Source organism: Mus caroli, chromosome 1 (assembly GCF_900094665.2).
Source record: "Mus caroli chromosome 1, CAROLI_EIJ_v1.1, whole genome shotgun sequence".
NCBI classification, from domain to species: domain Eukaryota; kingdom Metazoa; phylum Chordata; class Mammalia; order Rodentia; family Muridae; genus Mus; species Mus caroli.
This window is the reverse complement of record NC_034570.1, coordinates 170956917-170963428: the sequence shown is the minus strand read 5'-3', so window position 1 is coordinate 170963428 and position 6512 is coordinate 170956917. Positions and strand designations below refer to the sequence as shown.

The 6512-nt window shown below is 43.7% G+C and overlaps 2 pseudogenes; both read right to left on the bottom strand.

Annotated features, from left to right (window-relative positions):
* The window catches only part of LOC110296515, a 14211-nt pseudogene extending 11355 nt beyond the window's left edge, over positions 1-2856 (bottom strand).
* A 1122-nt stretch (positions 2857-3978) lies between these two features.
* The window catches only part of LOC110296508, a 33145-nt pseudogene continuing 30611 nt past the window's right edge, over positions 3979-6512 (bottom strand).

Genomic DNA, 6512 nt, shown 5'->3' with positions numbered 1-6512 from the left:
TGGAAGACTGACTTCTAGGCAACTAGGGTGAGGATCTTATGCCCACATCCACAGTGACACACCCATTCCAACCAGGTCACACCTATTCCAATAAGGCCACACCTTCAGATGGTGCCACTCCCTGGTCCAAGGATATACAAACCATCACACCTTTCCTCCCCAACTTGCTTCTTGGTCATGATGTTTGTGCAGGAATAGAAACCCTGACTAAGACAGGCACCCATGAGTACCCACATACATGTATGTATTAATGAAAATTAGTTTAGCAACTATAAAAATTAGTGTGGCTTTGAAAAAACCCTAAATCTAAATATAGAACTCTCACAATTCCACCTATACGTTTAACAATCTAAAATTATACAGTACATTAATGTCTAAATCTAGAGCAAATACCACTCCTGGGAACATACCCAAAAGACTCTAAGTCAACAGGCACTTGTTTGTTTGTTTATTTATTTATTTATTCATTTATTTAAGGTACTGGTATCAATACTAGGGTCTTGAGAATGTTTGGCAAAAACTCTACCATTGAACAACATTCCCAGCCTCAGGAAATTTGGTTTTTGGTTTGGTTTGGTTTGGTTTTGGTTTGTTTTTTGTCCAGAATACCCTTGAGTTCCCTCTGCAGCACAGGAAATCTTAAATATGAGAGCATCCTGTCTCAGACTCTGAACCATTTAGACTTGACCCTTGAAGACCAGCTTACACATATTTATTGAAGTGAGGTCTATAGCTAGGTCATTGGAGTCTGCCTTGAAAGGGACAGTGGATTTCCTCATCCTCCTGTGTACCTGCTAAGTGAAAAGGTGTCTGCTGTGGTACCAAGGCCACTGAGCTGTTGGCACAGAAGCCACAGAGCAAACCACTCTTGCTGAGAACCTCTGGAACCCTGACCCAGACCTAGCATGCCCTCTTTGCAAGTGAATGATATCCTTTCTTTGGTGAGTCTGAGGCTGGAGGGACACCAATTCCAGGACTGCCTGGGCTAGGTAGTAAGACCCTGTCAAGAAAAATAGATATAGAAAAAAAAAAAAAAACAAAAAAACAAAAAAACAAAACAAAACAAAAAACCAAAATGAATAAACAAATTTAAAAGACCCACAAAACCAGAGCAGATTGGGGAAATGAATGGAAGGGAGACAAAAGCAGAAAAGAGAAGCACCTCTAAGGAGCTTTACTGGATAAGAACTGGTGACTTTTCTGAGGCGATTCCTCCCGTGACTCAGAACTCATTCTTTAAGGCACCTACTTGAGGAATGGGTGGTTTCAAACAGCCTGAGCTACCTGGCGTTCCCTGAAACCATGTTGGCTGCTGTAATCTGCTGACCCACAGCTAGAGGGTCACCAGCTACAGGCAGAGGTGCCAGGGGTGTCCTGCTGGAAGTGGTGGCATCATAACAAGTAACTAAACCCAGTGAAGCCAGAGGCGTAGTCCATGCTTTCCCAGTCTGACAACTTCCCAACAGAGTAATGAACATTCTTCACTACTACTGACACCTCACGAGGTAAGAACACAGTGCTCTTTCTACTGGAGTCACCTGCCCTAGAGGAGAGTGGGAGCAGAGAAACAAGAAACTGATGACCATAAGACTTGATTATAAGGGCCTGCAGAGGCCAGAAGAGGTTATTGAATCACTGGAATTAAAACTGGATCCTCTGGAAGAACAGTCAGAAGTCTTAACCTCTTAGTCATCTCTTTACCCAAATTTTATGCTCTTTAATTTTTGTTTGTTTGTTGAGACAGGGTTTCTCTGTGTAGTCCTTGGCTGTTCTAGAACTGGATCTGTACACCAAGGTGGCCATGAACTCAGAGCTCTACCTGCCTCTGCCACACAAGTGTTGGGATGAAAGGCACACACCACCGTGCTCATGTGCCTTGAAATTGTTTATGATGGTGTTTCCCTAAAGGTTTTTGGGGGTGAAGGAGGTACTTCTTAGCCTACTCTGTAGTTATGGGCAACTTCTAGATCTCTTTTCCAGCATATTAGGTCCCTTGGTCCCCTTTCACACTGAACCAGTGAAACCCTAATTAGTCCCCAAAGACTTGGGATAGAGAATGATGCAGGAGAGGTGGTGTGACATCAGTGAGGCAGCACAGTTTCTGGTCAGGTCCCTCCTCTCCTGTCTGTTCACTCAGGACAGTGATCCTTAGTGTGAAGCCCTTTGGCATGGATCCTACTAGCTTTCTCTGTCCCTTCCATGTCACAGGGATTCAAGTGCCCAAGATCAACCTTTACTGAGGGGCTGAAGCTGGCCACACAGCTCAGAGAGACTTTTAAAATGTATGTAATGTGAAGTGAGATGAGAAGACCCAGTGGATGTACAACTCCACGAAGAGATGAAAGATGACCACTGGTAAGACCGTCCTTGAATTGTCCCAGGAGTCAGGGTGGGGACGAACTCCCCTTGCCCACTGAGTTGCTTCTTCATGCCTGGTTGCTCCATGGTACCTACTGCTTAGGAGTCATGCATAGAAAAGGCTTTTAAAGGGAAGGTCTCTGAGCCGAGAGCTGACTGGAGGGAAGGAGTTGGCTGTATAGGAGCCAGTGCGGGGAGTGGGGGAGATTCTGACTGTGGCAGTCTTGAGCATGGGAGAAAGGAGTGTGCTGGGCTGGCACAGAACAATGACCAGTGAGCCAAGAACAGACACAATATGTAATAGGCAGGCACGAGTCAGATATGGCAAAACTACCCATTGCAAATATGTGCGATGTGTGCATCTGTGGCATACCTGACATCTCTTTCCTTCTCAGCTTTCCTTACTTCTACGAATCCAATCTGGAGGCAGAAATGGCTTCCTACATCCCCTGGAATGTGAGGAGATGACAGGAGAGTGACAGAAGCATCCATCCCCATGGATGGCTATCTTCCCAAATACTGGCATTCTGTCTCAGCCTCTAGACACTCGTTTCCAACTAAAGAAATCAGTTTCCAACCCTTTCTTTCATTTGTGGGCAAGGAGAGGCTTTGTGGATATATAACTGGAGAGTTATTAGCATAGACAGTGGACAGTCCTTAAGCTTAGAATCAGGGTGGCTCAGAATGGCTTCCAGTTCCCCACCACGTTAAGAGAAAACTGGCCACCTTGAAAGAAGTTACGTCACATTTTTAGATCCTCATTTTTTTTTTTCTTTTCCTTTTAATGAGGACCAGACTATGCACTTTCCAATGTGCGCACCAGAAAGAGATGAGGTCAGATCAAAGCAGGATGAGCATTTTCCGCGGTGTGCAGACAGTGCTCCCTGAGCTTTTGGAAACAGAGATGATAGACTGGGGAGATGGTGCCGAGGGTGAAAAGCTTGAGGTACAAGAGTGTAGATCCATGTTCAAAGCCCCAGAAACCACATAAAGCTGAGTGCAGTAGAGGGCACTTCCCAGCCTCTCTCAGACCATACTTAAGAATATAGGTGTATGCCACCACAGCCTCTGAGTCTTTCCAGTCCTTTTTGTAGGAAGAAAAATGTAAAGTTACATTTCCCCAAGAACTAATGTAACAATATAACACGGAGAAAAGACAGCTGGATACCAAACAAACCCCAAAGAACAAACCAGGAAGTGCATTTTGATTGACAGCACAGTTTGTTAGCATTTTTATTAAAATAAAACTTCCTGTTATAAATCACATAGTAAAGTAGCCATTTCATGATGTGCTTACAGAGTTCTAGATGAAGACACCAGAAGAAGTGGTAGTTCACTATCAATAAGCAAGTGCCCTGTAGGCAGAGCTGAGCACTGTAACAGTCAAGTTGACTGAAAACCAGAGTGAGTTCTTGATATCATGGAGATCTGAGTTTAAATTGTAGCAAGACAGCTGCTAACCATCACTGATCCCAAGTTTAACCAGACAAAAATTCAGGCTGGGAAGATAGCTCATTGGCAGAGGTCTCGATGAGCATGTATGGTGCTCTAAGTTAAATTACCAGAGAGAGAAACATTTCCACATTGTCAGCTGTTATAAAGCTCTGGCCCTGGTGATGGTTATTTATTTAGAACCTTGTTCCCTTTCAGAGGTCTTTTTATCCTCGAGTAGGGGCTCATTGTGTCATCCATCAGGAAGTCATAGAGCACTGTCACCCAGGAGGTGACATTATTTTACAAACCACAGTATGTCAGGCTGCAGCTACATGTGGGAGCTTGTCGTAGTACTCAGCTGCGATTTTCCTCACCTGGAAACGAAGACACAGAGATCTGAACTGTGTCATTGAGGCCTCGGGATGACAGGTGAGTGTCTGACACGGACAGAAGGACAAAATCCAGCCAAAGGACAACCTACAGATCACACACATAAGCACCTCTATCATAACCCACATTGAATTTAAAGCCTAGACAGTGGCAATCAATTTAGGTTAGCAGCTGGAACAGAAAACCACTGGAGTTCTAAAATTGTAAAATGACAAAGCCAGTTCAAAGTTCAGACCCTGAAAAAGTGCTCAAGACATTAAGACGTTCCTGAGGATTGAGAGTATATTATCAACCAGGAGAAAATAAAAGTTGATATTTTAAGGACATAAAATAAAAAGGTAATACATTTCTTACCATGTGGAGTTATCCTAGAGAATGTATTAGCCTCATGTCCAGTGCAGTTCAAATGCTGACATTATAAACCCCTGGGTGCCTACTGTCTTTACAATGTTGTGAATAGCTGGGAAAATATATGCTTAAAAAGTATTTTGTGAACAACAAATCTCAGTAAAAATAAGTAAAAAACAAACTTCAAAAACCAGGATATTAGTTGGGCATGGTGGTAAATGCCTTTAATCCCAGCACTCAGGAGGCAGAGGCAGGTGGAGGAGTTAGAGGCCAGCCTGGTCTACAGAGTGAGCTTCAGGCCAGTCAAAGGTTTCACAATTCAGTGCATCACAGAGAAGAGAAACAAAACCTGTATTCTGTTCAGAGTAGACAGACACCAGGAACTGGAAGCTAGCGTCACACCAACTCACAGATTGTGTTCACTCAACTACCTGCTTCGTTTACACAAACCTTTATTCTGATCATGTAAGGCTTATCAAAAAGTTGAAAGGATAGTCAAATTAATCTTCAGCCACTCCGTCAGTTTAACAGTTACTGCAACAGAACCACCCTCTGTGATGTTCTGTATAAAAGGAATCAGAGCCTTTGCTCTCTTTGCTGAATGCATTCAAACTTGCAGACGCAATTCACAGTTACACTGTCATCCCTCAGTGTTTCACCAGGCATTATTTTACAAACCACAGTATGTCAGGCTGCAGCTACATTACACGAAGCTTTATTTTGACGAGAAAGAGAGAGAAAGAGAGAGAGAGAGAGAGAGAGAGAGAGAGAGAGAGAGAGAGAGAGAGAGAATGAGAATCTCTGCTTGGGGAGTTTAGGATTGGGTCCCTGTCCATTCACTTTGTAGATCATTTTTGCAGGTCACCCCTGTATTTCATAAAAGGGTGGGAAGATTATAGGAGCCTGGGGGCAGGGGGGGCCTGCTCAAAGTAGTGTCTTCTTGATTGATTCAGTCAAAACTCAAGCATAGATTCGTGTGAGCCCCACACCTAGCTGAGGCGCTTTGGCTCGTAAAGGCTTCTGGAGTAGGGAGAGCCAGTTTTCTTCAAGGAAGCAATCCTGTTAGTTTCCCATGCTCTGTTAATGACCTTATGCCCATGAAAATAGGGAGAGAATTGATTAGACTCAGTGGGCTGTGAAAAGAAGACATGAATTGGAAGGAGAATTTGGCAGGATCAGGGTCTGGTAAAAGTAGGGGATTATCGCCAGGCGTGGTGGCACACGCCTTTAATCCCAGCACTTGGGAGGCAGAGGCAGGTGGATTTCTGAGTTCGAGGCCAGCCTGGTCCACAAAGTGAGTCCCAGTACATCCAGGGCTATACAGAGAAACCCTGTATCGAAAAACAAAAAACAAACAAGCAAACAAAAAAGTAGGGGATTATCAAAATATGCTTGCATACATGTATGAAGTTCTCAAAGAATGAAATAAAAAATACATACATCTTAACAGAGCCCATCAGCTCAAAATGCAGCTGATGTTCACTTTACAAAGGAATTTGATTATTTTTTTAGTATATATATTTTCTAAAGACTTTTTTTTAATGTATGTGAGTACACTGTAGCTGTCTTCAGACGCACCAGAAGAAGGCATCAGATCCCATTACAGATGGTTGTGGGCCACCATGTGGTTGCTGGGAATTGAACTCAGAACCTCTGGAAGAGCAGTCAGTGCTCTTAACTGCTGAGCCATCTCTCCAGCCCCCAGGAATTTGACTTTTTTGTTGTTGGTGGTGGTGGTTTTGGTGTTTTTTTGTTTGTTTGTTTGGGTTTTTTTTTTGTTTTTTTGAGGCAGGGATACTGGAACTCATCTGTAGACCAGGCTGGCCTTGAACTCAGAAATCTGCGTGCCTCTGCCTCCCAAGTGCTGGGATTAAAGGCGTGCACCACCACTGCCCAGCCTAGGAATTTGATTTTTTTTTATTACGTATTTTCCTCAATTACATTTCCAAAGCTATCCCAAAAGTCCCCCATACGCCCCCCCC